This window comes from Nematolebias whitei, chromosome 20, assembly GCF_014905685.2.
Source record: "Nematolebias whitei isolate Nwh7 chromosome 20, NemWhi1, whole genome shotgun sequence".
In the NCBI taxonomy this organism is placed as follows: Eukaryota; Metazoa; Chordata; class Actinopteri; order Cyprinodontiformes; family Rivulidae; genus Nematolebias; species Nematolebias whitei.
The window spans coordinates 141572-155619 of record NC_056517.1 but is presented as its reverse complement, the minus strand read 5'-3'; the positions used below and the strand labels follow the sequence as shown (position 1 = coordinate 155619).

The 14048-nt window shown below is 42.9% G+C and overlaps 1 protein-coding gene across 1 annotated transcript in view; it reads right to left on the bottom strand.

The window, feature by feature from the left end:
* cnksr2a (connector enhancer of kinase suppressor of Ras 2a) overlaps positions 1-14048 on the bottom strand; it is a 198804-nt gene that overhangs the window by 106787 nt on the left and 77969 nt on the right. The gene's annotated exons all lie outside the window — the stretch shown is intronic.

Below are 14048 nucleotides of genomic sequence, written 5' to 3'. Positions count from 1 at the left end.
GAAACAGATCAGCAGCAACATGAAACAGATCAGCAGCAACATGAAACTGATGTTTTTTAGTTGATATTTTTCTTAATTCATATCTTAGATCTTATTACAGTTTTTCTTTTACATTTTGTTGTCTGTAACTGGGACCCTGTGTACAAAGTACATAATTTCATCCCAGTTCAGTATTTATTCAACGTTTTACTTTTTTAACTTTAAAAATAAATCAAGTCCTTATCAGCATGAATAAAGTGATGTGGAACATGTTGCATCTTACCGAGCACAGAAGTTGCAGCGTTGTGCTGCTCTGTGAGGTGCAGCTGGGCTGTGATGGAGCTCTGTCAGGTGTAGACTCCTCTGATGGAGCAGGAGCAGGAGCCGGGAGGCTTGGAGGGTTTAATGTGGAGTTTAGAGATGAACTGTCACGCGCTGAAATACGTTCTGGATAAAATACAGTGAGAAACGGGACCGGAGGACAGTTAGCGTTTATGCAAATTAGCTTAGCATCGTAGCACCGATGTTGTCCTATTATGGCGTCAGCCTCTTTTGTTAGTTAAAAATATGTTCAGAACCGATGGGATGAGTAACTTAAAATATGTTTAAAGTTAGAAAACACTCACCATCTTCTATAAATGATTCAAGTAGAGCAGTAGTCGTGTCCAAACCACCCTCCAATCCTCCATCTAGCTCGCTTTGACTTTTGTCATCGGCCACCAAGCACAACAACACCTGCACTTCTGCATTTGACCACGGCTTTGATATTATTGTTTTTATATAGCTTCAAAATACTAAAAGATACGCTCCTCGAGTTATTGCTAATGGCAAGCGGGAGAGAAAAAAATGGTGGATCGGGTTGTTTAGAAAGACTCCACAGACTCCTCCCCCCGACCAATCAGTGACCGACAGTGTTTCTGACGTCACAGCGCGGCTCGCTTGGACCCCTTGAGAAGCCGGGCCAGAATTTAGCGAGGCGAGCCGGTTCCAGGAACAGTGGAAAGACCTCAAACGCGCGTGAAGCGGGAAATATCCGACCCGCGCCGTGACGGTGGAAAAGGGGCATAATACTCAGCCACAGCCACCCCATAATTTAATTAATCTATTTTATTATAATGAATTGCCCAAATTGAATTTTCTACTTATACAGTCATCAAGTTTAGCAGAAGCCACTCAATGACTCGTTGCAAGCAGGAAAACATTGAAAACACAGACCAGTAGACCACAGGGATCAGTGTTAGGGACTTCTGCTTTATGACACTTGTTTACGTCCTATAAAATGTGTCATTACAATTCATTACTGATAAATGCAAATGCAGATAATCTTATCATAAGATCAAAACTGAAATTACATCAGTGTTTAGGGATGTTTGTTTGTAAAACTGCAATACTAATAAGCATTCAATCTCAATAATATGCCTATTACATAACTTTCAATATGAACCTGAACCAGTTTATTCAGTCAGGGGATATTTGGCCCTGCAGAGCAGAATCTATTTGTACTTGAGAGAAAAGGAAACAGTTCATGGATGAAAGAAGCAGCATGACTGAAGGTAAAGAGGGCATGATGTCCTGAGTGCAGCAAACATTCCAACATTGACTACTTATCATTTCAATCCAAATTTTAGAGTATGTCTGGATGTTCTGTCAAAAATTGCACCAAGTCAAACTGGTAAAAAATTGGATAGGCACAGCTATTAACGCTTTAAAATTGTGGTGTTTTGCTGTGAGCTTTGTTAGCTTCCCTGTCTCTCACTTGTTTTTCGTATGCTCGGTCAGTTTCCACATGGCACATTCTGTTGACAAGTTTGCTTTTGAAAAAAACGTTTTCTTCCTGTGAGAAGAGGGGTCTTTAAAGCCCCCGTTCATTCAGACACATTTATAAACCAAACTGTGTAATTATTCAAGTGTGAACAATGTGTTGGTGATATAAAAACATGGTGGAGATAATGAGGTGCTAATGAGTGCACTATGAAGACAAAGTGACGATGCTCAGACAGCATTGCAAAGTTGTAGCACAGAGTCATGACATTCAGGATGAATTGAACATGCACACTTTTTTCGTTGTGCCAAATACCCAGAAAGAAATTCAGCTGCAGCCTCTAGTGTATGATTTCCATTGCTGTGGTGCGTGTGTATGTGTGTGTGTGTGTGTGTGTGTGTGTGATATGGGTCATCAGTATTGAGGTTGACTGCTATATATACATGCAGGACCTGGGGCTATTCAGACTGTTTGCTATCCATCAGGCTCAGGCCCTGAAAACAACACTTTAATTTATTACTGTCAAAGGTCTGTTCAGATTAGACAACATGGAAGAAAAGCTGTACGATTAAAAAACAATTTTCAGAACGTGCACACAGTTTTCCTATTACACCCTGTCAAATTGTTTAAAATAGAGGAATTTGAAATCCTGCAGGTGGTCGATGATGTTTTTGTACATGCCTGTGTGTGTGTGTCTGACTGTTGGCAAAATATTTAATATTGATTATGATGGCAGCATGATGGTTCAGTGATTAACACTGTTGCCTCACAGCAAGAAAGTCGTGGGTTCAATCCTCAGTTGGACCTGGGGTCTTTTTGTGTGGAGTTTGCATGTTCTTCACATGCTTGCGTGGGTTTTCTCCAGGTACTCCAGTTTCTTCCCATAGCCCACAAACATGCTGCCTTCAGATCCAGGCTTCCCTTGCAAAAGAGATCTGTGATCTCAGTGGGATCTCCATCCATCCATCCATTATCTTTACCCGTTTATTCCATTTTGGGTCACGGGGGTCGCTGGTGCCCATGTCCAGCAATCACTGTGCGAGGGGCGGGGGACACCCTGGACGGGTCGCAAGTCCATCACAGGGCCACATAGAGACCAACGAGACAACCAAACATTCACTCCCTCACTCACACCTAGGGACAATTTAGAGTTACCAATCAGTCTAACATGCATGTTTTTGGTCTGTGGGAGGAAACCGGAGTACCCGGAGAAAACCCACGCATGCACGGAGAGAACATGCAAACTCCACCCAGAAAGGCCCCTGGACCGGGGTTTGAACCAGGGACCTGCTCGCTGAGAGGCAGCAGCTCTACCAGTTGCGCCACCGTGCTGCCCTCTCAGTGGGATCTGCCTGGTTAAATAAAAGTTAATAAATAATAAATGAATATATTTCATTAACAGATTGATGGATTTAATTGAAACTTGCAGAAAGTAATCGTTAGATGCATGCACCCCAATCACGAGTTATAGCTACAACCCTTTCACTTTTACAGATAATGACCTAACAGTTTGTGTGGTAGTAGCTGAGACTGATCCTTAATACATACTCAGAGCACTAACAGATCATATAAAATCTTCATTTCAAAATTTGCCATTACATATTGCAAAACATCTCATGCATCCCTTGACAATTTTTAATGAAACTGACAGATAGTTAAGATTTCAGGTACAACCACACTTGATTAACATTTGGAGTCAAACCCATTCAGATGGCTGCTGCAGACTACCTTAGCCAACACAAAAATAGCAGCAACTTGAGTAATTTTACAGATATTCCTTTAAATATGTGGCTCAGAGTCATCCACGACACACGCTGTGCAAAAAAATCTTGTGATGAATTTCCTCATGATTTTGTTGTTAAGGTCAAATCAGATAAAACTCTGTCATTGGCTAAATATGATATTAGTTCTCAAACTGTGATGCACTCCCAACTGAAGGGCCCATAGACGTGTCAGGGGGCTGCGATGTTGCTGAATTGTTTTTATTTATTTATTTATTTACCTTTATTTTTCCCAGGCTGGAGTGTTTACCAGGCAGAACTAATGCTGCAACTCTCTGTGTCAGCCAAAATCTATTTTAGGCATGCACAAAACAAACAGCATGCGTAGTTATTGCTACATTTGTTAGTTTTTTTCTTTAACATGGTGTGATTTGGAAAATAGAGAGGTATTTTATTGGAAAAATCAAAGATTTGTATCAAGGATCGCTAAACTGAGGTAACTTATGTCATATACTAGTATGTATATTAAAAAAGATACAAGTGAGACTTCCATAAAATAATTTCATGCATTGTAGCTCTAAGTCGACCTAGATGAGGTGAGTTCTCCTCAGCACCTTGATGCTTGCTACATTTCATGTCACTCCAGGAACAGCATTGTACCAAAACGTGTTTGGGCACAGCAGGAGCATGCACATCCTGTTGTTTCCCCGGCTTTAGATCTTGGAGTCAAACAATATTAACAATAACAGACATGCATTGGTTTGACCAATATTATAGCAAAGGGGTGCCTCCATTGAACTATTTTCTTACTTAAAAACTCACAGTGTTATCTCTGTAAGTGTGTCAGTGTTTTTTTTTAGTGATTTATATGTTCTAAGCTTGTTTATATTTAAAACCATACAATGACTTCACTTTTTTTCGGCTGCTCCCTTCGCAGGGGTCATCACAGCGAACTAAGTCGTATGAAGACTTGGCAATTATTTTTTACGCTGGATGCCCTTCCTGACACAACCACAGACCACTGAGCTACCACAGCCCTCTGTGTGGAGCAGAGAGCTGCCATCTAGGGTGCCTGAGGGAGTAGTTGAAGGGTTTAAGGGCCTTGCTCAAGGGCCCAGAGTGGAGCAAATGGGGGTGGAGGCAGGAGTGGGTGTTTCACCTATCCCACCCACATTTTGATGTTGTTGGTACAGGGAGTTAAACCAGTGATCTTCTGATCACAGGCCCACCTTCTCTAACCTCTGCACCACCACTCCCGCATACTATGACTTAACTGTACTGCGATAAATGTAACGCAATTAATGATAATCAATGTAATACATTTTTGCATCAATTCTGTAAAATTGTGACTATTTAGTTTGTCTGTATCTTTACCAATCATGCAACTGAGTACTTTTAGCTACACTAAAGTCTGTAAATTGTTTATTTTTAAATATAACATCCCTTAAAATGTGTTTTTGCCTTTGCATCTTTTTATATCAATCCATCCATCCATTACCTTTGACCTGCTTCTTCCTTTTTTATATGATATTTTAACATGTATAGCACATGTAGTCCTTTGCACAGTATTCCTTGAAATTCCTTGAAATAGCCATTTGTTAATAAAATTATCATTCATTTGCCAGACTAACAGATCTCTGGAAATGAAAGAGATCGAAAGAGATGGAAAGCTTCCAGCCCTCAACCTGAACTGAAGATTTGAAGAGAAACGACAGGTTGATTTCAGTGGTCTGTAATAATTGGACTCAACTCAATTAAACAGACTTGGGTTCAGAACTGAGCAGGTGAGACTTTGTTTCAATAAAATAACAGGGATTATAATTAAGGGGTAATTTCTCACTGTGGAAATGAGGGAACTGGAGATACTGGCTTAGTCTGAAGGGGACATTTTGGTCTGACGGGACAAAATTTCTGGACAGAATTGCCTTGACTGTTGGGGCGAGAAACAACAGTGGTACCACAGTGGTACCTTGTAAACCCAAAAGGTTGTCAGTTGCCGAAAGTCCAACAGTCGAGTATAATTATGGAAATGAGTGATTGCTTTTCTGGGATAATAACTAAAGGAATACCTTACTGTGGAGCTGTGGGGAGTGGGTTGACCAGATTGAAGAAGGTCTAAATTACCTTCTGCTGAAAGAGACATCAGTAACCCCCCTTGTCAGCCTATCTCATCATATAATGAATGATAGGAGTACCCACTCCCATGGTGAATAACAAGAGTCCTTGAATAGAGACGTCCATCAGGGAGAAGATGCATGCACACCTGTCAATGGTGTGTTGCTCAGGTCCCTCTTACAAATGTGATTTTGTTCTAAATGGGGTTTTGAAATCAGGTTGAATAAAGGAAATTAAGATAATTAATTTCACTTCATGTTATTTTGTTGTTTAAAGGCATCTGTTCTGTCATGAATTATAGGGCAATACCAAATTGATTCTTTAATGATTTTTGTTTATTGGTCGAAGGGCACGGTGGCTCAGTTGGTAGACCAGTTGCCTCTCATCAAGAAGGTCACCGGTTCAAATCATGGCCCGGGACATTTCTGGGTGCAGTTTGCATGTTCTCTCTGTGCATGCGTGGGTTTTCTCCAGGTACTCCAGTTTCCTCCCACAGTCCAAAAACATGCATGTTAGGCTGATTGGTAACTCTAAATTGTCCCTAGGTGTGAGTGAGAGAGTGAATGGTTGTTTGTCTCGTTTGTCTCTATGTGTCCCTGTGATGGACTACCTGTCTAGGGTGCCCCCCACCTCTTGCACAGTGATGGCTGGACAGGGCACCAGCGAACCCCGTGACCCAAAAAAGAAAAAGCGGGTAAAGATAATGGATGGATGGATGTTTATTGGTCCTTTATGTTTTCAGACTTGATTTCCCAATTTTTTTTTCATTTTTTTCATTTAGCCTTTATTTATCCAGGTTAGTCTCATTGAGCCACGAGAACTCATTTTCAAGAGAGACCTGTTTAGGGAGCACATGGTGGGGTTAAGGGCCTTGCTCATGGGCCCAGAGTGGGGCGAATGAGGGTGGGGGCAAGTGTGGGTGTTTCACCTACCCCACCCACAATTTTGATGTTGTCGGGGCCGGGGCGTGAACCGGCGATCTTCGGATCACAGGCCCATCTCTCTAACCTCTGCGCCACCACTCCCCCTTAATTTGTTTAAATTCAGTTTGGAACTGAGGGACAAAACATGCTTGCTGACATGGGAGTTTGTTTCTCTTAACTACAGACATGTATTCAAAACTATCCACTTATTTGAAGCTTTGTTTTAACTCTCTTTTCTGTTTTATACTTTTTAAGATAATCTGGGGAAAACCTGTGATTCAGGGTTCCAGAGGGAGGACAGGGTCTGGCTCTGAAGTCCCAAACAGGTCGGTGACCTCAGAACCTTTTTACTGGCTGCCAACAAGCATTGAAAGCAAAGTCGATCCACCAGCCTCTGCAAATCACTGCAGACTTTAGAGCAGGTATTTTACATATTTCAAGAGACATGACATCAGAGTTCTGTTCAGGCTCAGGATGGGTACAGTAGTTAACCCTACATGGGTGCTGCAGAACTGAAGAAGCAGAACTGCTGCAGAACTGAAGAAGCAAAACTGAGTGGAATAAAAAGTGGAGTGTTTGACTCTGACAGCTTTATTTGTTCTTAAAAAGGTTAAATCTGGTCCTCTGGACATTCAAAAAAAACAAAACAAAGCAAATCAACAAAAAATGTAGAAACGTTTCGTCTCTCATCCGAGAGACTTCCTCAGTCTGAGGAGCTGTATTCAGCTCAGTCTCTTAAATAGCTCCGTCTCAGGGTGGATCAACCAGTTTTGCTGCTGACAACCAAAACCAGCTGATCACATGCTCAAGAAGGACCATCAGCATAACAATGGATCATTAGCACACTGATGGCTGTTTACTGTTCACAGAGGGCTGAGTGATACTAGCAATCACAGCATTGTAAGAGGGGGACAGTTGAACCCGGAGGCCTCCACCCCTGTTTAATGATGGACGGTTTCTTTTCACAAAGATGGCCTCCTTTACTCCTCTCTCAAACCATCGTTCCTCTCTGTCCAGGATGTGAACATCTTCATCCCTGAAAGAGTGACCGCTGGCCTGGAGATGAGTGTAGACCACAGAGTCCTGGCCTGATGATGTTGATCTTCTGTGCTGGGCCATCCTTTTGGCCAGTGGCTGTTTTGTTTCCCCGATGTAAGACTGATCACAGCCCTCCTGACACTGAACAGCATACACAACATTGCTCTGTTTGTGCCGGGGGACTGGATCTTTGGGATGAACCAGTCTTTGCCGTAATGTATTTTGGGGTTTAAAAGCCCATTTAAGAGACTGAGCTGAATACAGCTCCTCAGACTGAGGAAGTCTCTCGGATGAGAGACAAAACGTTTCTACATTTTTTGTTGATTTGCTTTGTTTTGTTCTTTTGAATGTCCAGAGGACCAGATTTAACTTTTTTAGATTTTTCTACCTGGATTATTGAGCATGCATCAGGATATTTATTTGTTCTTGTGCAAACTGCAGACGAGCAGCCAGCAATGTTCTTTTTGGAAAGCAGTAGCTTCGTGCTTGCAACCCTGCCATGACACCATTGTTGTTCAGTGTTCTCCTGATGGTGGACTCATGAACATTAACATTAGTCAATGTGAGAGAGGTCTTCAATTGTTAGAAGTTACCCTTGGGTCCTTTGTGACCTCGCCTACTATTATACGTCTTGGTGTGATCTTTGTTGGTCCACCACTCCTGGGGAGGTAACAATGGTCTTGAATTACCTCCATTTGTACACAGTCTGTCTGACTGTGGATTGGTGGAGTCCAAACTCTTTACAGATGTTTTGTATCCTTTTCCAGCCTGATGAGCATCAACAACTCTTTTTCTGAGCTCCTCGGAAATCTCCTCTGTTCCTGTCATGATCCACTTCCACAAACTTGTTGTGAAGAGCAGACTTTGACAGACCCCAGTTCTCAAAATCAAAAAGGTGTTTTCAATCAATGGAATGATGATCAGGTGTGAGTGGGCACCCTGACTCTAATTTCACCTTCAAATTAACTGCTTATCCTAGAGGTTCACATACATTTACCACTCTCAAATATGTAATATTGGAATATTTTACTCAATAAATAAATTACCAAGTATAATATTTTGTCTCAATTGTTTAACTGGGTTCTCTTCATGTTTGTGCTGATGTTCAATGTTTTATGTTATGAGTGCTTAGTGTATATTCAGTTGATGTTTTTCTTAGTTCATATCTTAGATGTTATTACTGTTTTTCTTATACATTTTATTGTTGGATGTAACTGGGACCCCGTGTACATAATTTCGCTCCACCACATGTACCACATGAGGTGCGAATGACAATAAAGAAACTCTGACTCTGACTCTGACTGTATCTACTTTTAGGACTTGTGTGAAAATCTGATGATGTTTTAGGTCATATTTATGCAGAAATATAGAAAACTATAAAAGGCTTCACAAACATTCAAATACCACTGTATTTACCATACAGTTCAGATTCAGACATGTTCTATGTTTGTTTAACTCAGATAAAACAAAGTTTTAGTATCTTGGATCATACAAACTGGGGTACTATTATAGCCACATTTATTTCAGCTTATTACTTTAAACTCAAAAAAAAAAAAATCTAGGAAATAAGGTGTTTCAGACACCTTGAAAACTGTTTTCTGTAAGAGAGAAACGCACTTTCATTATCATTTTTTTGTTGTTGTTTAAGTGTTGCAGTCTTTTGGAAAAAACACATTTAAACATGTTTTGAAGAATGGAATGGACTCAAAGTAATTTAATTTTTAAAGAGTGCACTGATCTAAAACATCTGTAAACACTAACATCCATTTCCTTTTGTAGCTATCAGCAGAATATATCAAGTGTAGAAGAATATGCTGATGCTCATGAATGGGTACTTTAACAAGGAAGACACAAGGAGTTTAAACCAAAATGAGGGATAATTTTTTTGTAGATGAATACAGACAAATAATATTTTTCTTGTGTCATGGAATAAAAGTTTAGAGATATCAGAAACACAAGAAAGATCATGAACACCAAAACCCTGCTGTTCAATTTCGTATAGGCTTCGCCCTTTAAGACTATCGCTAGTGGGTTTGTCCCTAGGCACTCAGCGCAGCACTGAAAACTTTAGTCCATGCCCACCTGTTGTGTGTGGGCCTCACCCCCGGTCCAGATAAATTACAGCGAGACTGGGTAATCGGCTCCCATTTTTTCTTCAGCCAACTAGCTAGCACTGTCAGAAGAACGAAGAAGGAAAAGTTGTCCAGATTTGACTGGCACAACCTTTGCTAAGGATTACTGGGTCTCCGCCATGCCAACCCCCTGCCATCCCGGTGAGCTCTTCCTCCCCGAGGAGAAGCAGACGAGTAGCCTTGTTCAAGGTAAACGCCAAGGAGTGCTTTTCCATGGATGGCCGCTACTCGCTGTACGATGCCACTGCCTTTTCTAACGTGTTTTTTCCTCGCAGTAATAGAATGATTTCTTTGAAAAGGGCGATGTTAGCAGCGGCCCCGCTGAATGTTTTTCCGTGGAGGGCCGCTACTCGCTGGACAACGCCACCGCCTTTTCTAACGTTTTTTTTCTCAAGGTAAATTGGATGATTCCCTCGAAAAAAGCGTTGTTGACAGCAGCTCCACTGAGTGTTTTTTTCTGTGGCGGGATGCTATGCGCGGGATGACGCCACCGCCTTCTTTGATGCAGTCACGAAGTGAATCAAATGATTCCTCCTACAAAGGCGATGCGGAGCTGCCCCCTCTCTCCTGGAGAGCGTAGTGACGGAAGATGAGTGGCCGAGCGGATGTTCAGCCACCTCGGATCTTCCCATGTCGGCGACCACACCGCTCCCAGCCATCGGCGCCCTCCTCTCGGAGCTGACCGGCGTAATCCAGGAGGATGCTAACACAAGGGACTTTCCGTCTCTCGCCTCCTTCCACCCTGATCGGATGATCTGGTGGCAAGGTTGGCTCTGCTCTGGCTCGTCGCCCTGACCCTATCTGGCCTCGCTGTCCAGATGTGACGTCACACTGCAACGAGGCTGCAGCTGGGCTGGACAAGTTGAAGACATCCATCTCCACCTTTGCCTCCATCTCCATGTACATCCTCCATGTACCAGAACAGCTTCTTCCCCACAGCTGTCACACTCCTTAACTCTGCCTCCTGACATCTGAATAACAACAATGGTCTGTATCCTCATACACACAACAACAGCACATGGACTGTAACACCACCACCTGCACTTTCATCCGTTAGCCCACTACTGTACAAACTGTACACATAATATACTATCTACTGTTCATAAGTACTCACATACTTATATATATTTTTTTCTTTTATATAGCTGTTTATACCCCTTCATATTATAACCTGTTCATAGTCTGTACACTCACAACCTGTATATATTTATACCTATAGCATATTCAAAGCAACTTACTGTATATTGTACTATATACATCTACCAATTTATTTTTCTTGCTAAGCACTTCTGGATAGATGCAAACTGCATTTCGTTGCTTTGTACCTGTGACATGTGCAATGATTATAAAGTTGAATTCTATTCTATTCTATTCTATTCTATTCTATCTCCAGAGTCGAGGGTTTTACCGATCAGTGTTTTTCCCTCGGTCATCCCCCGTGGAGCCAAGCCTGGCGGTGACACTTGGGGCAAAAGCTTCCAGGATGGACCAGCAACCTGTCCCTCCAAGGAAGCATGACCAGATGGTGACAAGGTCTCCAACCAAGCTCACCAGTGCTCATTCCAGATGGCCGCAGCGAACAACAATGTCACCATGCTGGCCTACAGCATCTCTAAGAGGCTGGAAGAAGCAGACCTGCTGGAGGAGACAAAGAACTCTCTCTCTAAAGCTGCTGATGTCATCTTAAACATGTGCCATCTCTGCGATCTGCCTGTCCCACATTGCCGCCTGGATGACCATGATCCAGAGGACCACTTGGCTCTGCCTCTCACCATCCTTGTCCGAGAGGCTGCAGAAAGACCTGCTGGAGGGCCCCATAACCCCAGAGGCGCTGTTCAGGGCCAACTTCAGGACCATCCTTGAGAAATCGCAGAGGTCCGAGGAGGTCTCAGAGACTGTACACCATCTGGTGACGTCACAGTCCATCTGCCCCTCCGGCCGCTGGAGGGACCGCCTTGGCCAGCAACAGCACCAGAGGCACTCCACAGCTGCAGCAGCGACTTCATGCCCTGCTCCTCCACCGGCCCCCTCCACCAGGTAACAGATCCTTGAGGGGAAGGTATGCGTTTTTTGACTATGTATCTTTTGATATAAAACAGAAACACCTCTGAAAGTAAAGTTTCATCTGAGACTGTCAGATCAGCTGAGCTCACAGATGCCTCTCTTCACACATTCCCCACACAGAATGAGACAGTAACCTCTAAACAGCTTTTTAAATGGCACCGCAGTTCAGTGAATATCACAAAGCACTCATCTGCCACATCAGCTAAAATGATGTTTTTTCAGTGGACCGAGTCTGGTAAAATCCCTTGTTTTCAGCCAGACCCCATTTTTAATGTCTGCTGTTTTCTGCCTAGTCACAGCGCAGTGGGAGTAAACATGTTTCTCCATGACAGCTGCAGCCTTCACCGAAACGGCATCTCACTCAGAAAGCACTCATGCCTCCTCAGTTAGCGCCAGCTCACATCAGCTCTATGTGAGACCACAGCCTGGGCCCAGCACAGAGGCACACATACAGCCCTTTTTGCTGTTGGAGCCCCCATTGGGCTCCCCTGGAGAATCTCCGGAGTCAGTGATGGCAGTAAGGATTTTTTAGTCTGGTTGACGTTCATGAGAAACATGACACAACACAAATGCGTGCCTGCTCTCCAAGCGCTACTCAGAGTGGCAGTGAGTGTGTTTCCTGGACAGATGGATAGACCATCTGATCAGAAGGGGTTACACGCTGCAGTTCGCAGCTCAACCCCCACCGTTCAGAGGGATTATAGAGACGGTTCTGTCTTCTCCAGAACAGAGGTCGTCTCTCCAGTCAGAAGTTCAGGAATTTCTGACGAAAAACCTGATTTCCAGAGTTCCCAACGGAGAGGAAAATACTTTTTTTTTTCCTCCCATTACTTCCTGGTTCTGATAAAAAACCGGAGGGATGAGATCCATTCTTGACCTGTTCATGTTCAGCAATTCGATCATGGGGAGACAATTCCACATGCTGACAAACAGCTGCTGGAGAACTTCACCATAACGACTGGTTTTCACCTCCATAGATCTGAAGAGTGCATATTTTCACATTTCCATCATTTTGAAACACCCCACGTATGTTCTCAAAATGTGTGGAGATGGCTATGCAGTCATTACACATGGCAGGAACGAGAAATCATTTTATCTGGACGATCTGCTCTTATTAGCTCGGTCCAGTTAGAAAGCTGTCGCACAGACCAAAATGCTAGTGTTTCACCTGCTAATCCTTGGGTTTCTATAAACTGGGAAAAACTTCAGTTGGTCTGTGACAGATGATTGTTTATCTGGAAGTGGAGCTAAATTCAACTACAATGAGAGCAGTTTATCACAGCCGAGAGCCGAAGCTCTATCAGCTCAGCTCCGCCGTGTCAAACCCTGCAGCGTAATTACGCACACAGAAGGCTGAGTGATGAAATGTTTTTGTTGTGCAAGCAGGTGCTTCATGTTGTGTCTGAATGGACCCAGTGAGGCATAGACTACATCCTGCTGCGTCTTTAGCCTACTAGCGGCAGTCTTAAAGGGCGAAGCCTATACGAAATAGAACATTGGTTACGTACTGTAACCCCAGATTCTATGAGTATAGGCCTAGCCCTTTAAGCTCTGGGCCTCACTGGTTCCTAAAAGGTTGAGGAAAAAAGCTATTTGGGAGCCGATTACCCGGTCTCACCGTAATTTATATGGACCAGGGGTGAGGCCCACACACAGCAGGTGGGTGTGGATTAAAGTTTTTAGTGCTGCGTTGAGTGCCTAGGGATAAACCCACTAGCGACAGTCTTAAAGGGCTATGCCTATACTCATAGAATCTGGGGTTACAATACGTAACCAACAATTGTTGTTGTTGTTTTATTTATATATATACAGCAAAATATTTTCTTTAAACTGTTCCCAGAGAAATTCAGCTCATTTATTGTTTCACATCTGAACTACTGCTCTTTCCCTGAGAGCTCTAATAACTAGCGAGGGAATGGAAGTTCAGTTTTAACATGCTTTACATGCCAATTTGTCTCTGTTATACTTCCTCTGAGGAAACGTCATCATGATGGTATTAATTCAAGATATGCTATCTTTTCCTCCCCTAGTGTTAGGGTTCAGTGTATAAATCACACAAGCCTATACAGAGTAATCCCTGGCTGCAGAATTGTTTTACACACCAGGATTTCAGCACCTGTTTGATCCTGTTACAGTTATTGATGTGTATTCATTAGGATCTTGTTCACGTTTGCTCTGTTTTGTTTGCTGGACACCCTCCTATGTGTCTGTTCTCATCCTCAATGTCACTTTGCCACTTGTTGTTGTGTCACTGTACGTGGGCAACGTGTAGTGAACTTAATCTGGTGTCACGACTAAGCCTAAGGTCAAAATC